Source organism: Globicephala melas, chromosome 3, assembly GCF_963455315.2.
Source record: "Globicephala melas chromosome 3, mGloMel1.2, whole genome shotgun sequence".
NCBI classification, from domain to species: Eukaryota; Metazoa; Chordata; class Mammalia; order Artiodactyla; family Delphinidae; genus Globicephala; species Globicephala melas.
This window is the reverse complement of record NC_083316.1, coordinates 98,746,876-98,750,718: the sequence shown is the minus strand read 5'-3', so window position 1 is coordinate 98,750,718 and position 3,843 is coordinate 98,746,876.

Here is a 3,843-nt window from a genome sequence, read left to right as displayed (position 1 = left end):
ACAAGAATCAAAAAACAAAAATATAAAACCAGAAACTAAGTAAAATGCAAATGGTGATTTGCCTATTTTCAAGAATGTCATTGACCTATAAAACAAACAACCCAATCCAAAAACGGGCAGAAGATGTAAAAAGACATTTCTCCAAAGAAGATATACAGATTGCCAACACACACATGAAAGAATGCTCAATATCATTAATCATTAGAGAAATGCAAATCAAAACTACAATGAGATATCATCTCACACCAGTCAGAATGGTCATCATCAAAAAATCTAGAAACAATAAATGCTGGAGAGGGTGTGGAGAAAAGGGAACACTCTTGCACTGCTGGTGGGAATGTGAATTGGTACAGCCACTATGGAGAACAGTATGGAGGTTCCTTAAAAAACTAAAATTAGAACTACCATATAACCCAGCAATCCCACTACTGGGCATATACCCTGAGAAAACCATAATTCAAAAAGAGTCATGTACCAAAATGTTCACTGCAGCTCTATTTACAATAGCCAGGACATGGAAGCAACCTAAGTGTCCATCATTGGATGAATGGATAAAGAAGATGTGGCACATATATACAATGGAATATTACTCAGCCATAAAAAGAAACGAAATTGAGTTATTTGTAGTGAGGTGGATGGACCTAGAGTCTGTCATTCAGAGTGAAGTAAGTCAGAAAGAGAAAGACAAATACCATATGCTAACACATATATATGGAATCTAAGAAAAAAAAATGTTATGAAGAACCTAGGGGTAAGATGGGAATAAAGACACAGACCTACTAGTGAATGGACTTGAGGATATGGGGAGGGGGAAGGGTAAGCTGTGACAAAGTGAGAGAGTGGCATGGACATATATACACTAGCAAACGTAAAATAGATAGCTAGTGGGAAGCAGCCGCATAGCACAGGGAGATCAGGTCGGTGCTTTGTGACCACCTAGAGGGGTGGGATAGGGAGGGTGGGAGGGAGGGAGACACAAGAGGGAAGAGATATGGGAACATATGTATATGTATAACTGATTCACTTTGTTATAAAGCAGAAACCACACACCATTGTAAAGCAATTATACTCCAATAAAGATGTAAAAAAAAAAAAAGAGTTGAACAGGATAATTTCCATTCTAAATCTCCTTTATTTGCAGCAACGTGGATGGACCTAGAGATTGTCATACTGAATGAAATAAGTCAGGCAGAGAAAGACAAATATAATATGATATTGCTTACATGTGGAATCTAAAAAAGTTACAAATGAACTTATGTAATAGAGTTACAGATATAGAAAACAAAGTTATGGCTACCAGGGCGAAAGGGGGGGGATAAATTAGGAGATGGGGATTGACATATACATACTACTATATATAAAATAGATAACTAATAAGGACCTACTGTGTAGCACAGGGAACTCTACTCAGTACTCTCAGTACAGTACTGTACCGTATACAGTACAGCATGGGAAGAGAATCTAAAAAAGAGTGGATATATGTATATGTATAACTGATTAACTTTGCTGTACACCTGAAACTAACACATTGTAAATCGACTATATTCCAATAAAAATTTAAAAAGAAAAGAAAAAATTTCACCTTTAAAAATCCACTTATATTTTAGCAAAACTTGGAATTATAAAAAGATATAAATAGTATGACCCATTTATTTAGTTTTTTGTATATATCTATATATATATACACACATAATATGTATACATATATGAATTTATAGTACTGATGATTATTCCCCATATTTCCTTTTTAAAATAATCACTCATAACGCTTCTTTAAAAGTTATTTTTAAATATTTAAAAAATATAATTGCTACAGCTTTCAGGAATGTTTTCTAGATAGCAGGAATAAGAATGGATTGAAAAGACCCAATGATTACTTTTTAGTGGGAAAAGAAAATTATTGTTAGTGGCTTTACCTTTGATAACTTATTAAAAGTAAAGAATGTGAAATATAATTTTATTTCTGGACTAAAGTTACTAAACAGGTTGTACTCAGTCTTTCATAATACATTTAGAAATGCTTGCAGAGTTATTATGTTGAAAAAATTCTGGAACTGAAATCATTCTTCTCCTTTTGCTTATAAATGTGTAAAGACCTATCTCTTGCATTCTAAACTCTCATCGTTCAAATGTTTGCTATGAATGCAAATTTGTACAGTTTAAATACAAAAATAGTATAGTAAATCATATTTTAGTTGATAAACTAGTTGTATAATGACTTTCTTTTTATATTTTAATTTGTTAAGTGTTATTTGCATTCCCTACATATCACGTTGTTTTCAATTTTATTTATACGGCAATACATGGTTATTATAATGTAGAAGTAAAACATAATTTGTATCTGAGTCTATATGTTATCATTGCACTTAGAACACACACCACTCACAAGCTAGCGAAATACTGAGTAATTACTCAATTGATATTATAAACCCTTTATATTGTATTATTTAGATGTTCAAGAGAATTTTAGCAATATTTGTAGAAACTGGGATTTGGGGGTAGGTGAGGAATTTATTATGACTTTTCCAAATTTAAATAATTGAGTATAGACTCAAAGTATACCTGAAAATTCATTATGCAATCTATCTTAAAATTCAATTAGATTTAGAGGAAAAGATACACTTTTAATATGTTATCTAAACACGACACTAATGCTAAAAACATTTTTGCTACATTTTTGACATACAAGTGAATGTGTATTTGGAATCTGGTTTAAAATGACCAGAAAAAAAGTATAGTAGAGATGGTTTGGGAGGAAATCCTCAACTACAACATTTTAACGATCTACAATATTTTGTAATGACTCTCCTTCTTGAGAGCTGGGACAAGGGTGTGCGTGGAAATTACAAGTGAAAATTCTTATAGTAGTCAGATATAGGTGTATGTTTATCTGCAAAACATATCACACAAATACACATCTTTGTTAACTGCCTAAGATATTAATAATGAAGGATGCTAGAAAAGTAAAGTATAATTTAGTGCAGGATAATATTACAGAGCAGAATACAGAGAATAAGGAGAAGATGAACCAAGAGGATATTCAGAAAGATAGAAGAAAATAAAGCCCAAGACTTCTAGTCCAAACTCTGAATTGCGGACCTGATGACTTCATAAGAATTCATGGATAAAACTGAATTAGACTGAGAAGATGAAAACCTTGAGCAACCCCTCCACACCTTCCCCCAAACAAAGAAACAAAAGGATAGCTTCCCCCTGGCTTCCTCAAGAAGCAGTCCCACTTGTCCCTTTCTCTGTCCACAGGCCCCAGAGAACCTCTTGGTCTTACTTGTTCTCTCGTCCATGGAGGACTCTATCCCACACAGGAAAAAAGAGATTATCGAAGCCATGCCTTTCTTCCTCTCAACTCTTTTATTTTGTTTTCTGAGTTTTGAGTTAAAGAAATTCATCAAAGAAGCCATTTGCTTTAGTTTCTCCTTCAGTAACTGTGAGACAAAATTGTTACAATGGGTATGATTAGGGACTTCAGTTAAGAAATTTGAAAATCATTTGGATTCATTTGTATAAATAAATTAACGTGTTAACCCCTACCTAGTAAAGTCAATATTCCGGAGAGTAGCTTGGAAAATATGAGGGCCGCCCTTCCAGACTTCAATGTTAACAAAATTAAAATCTGTTTTATAAGTCCATACACATAGCTTTTCAGATCAGCTACACAGAATTTCTTCCCTAGTTATCTCAATTTTGAATTGCCTCGTGAAGAAATGTCCTTCTTAGAGAATTGATATTGAAGAGTTATTTGCTAAACACTTATTCCTCTAGATTCTCTAAGTTTTACACCTGAATAATTACCAGAAAGCTGTATTCCAAGACTTTGTAGAGTTG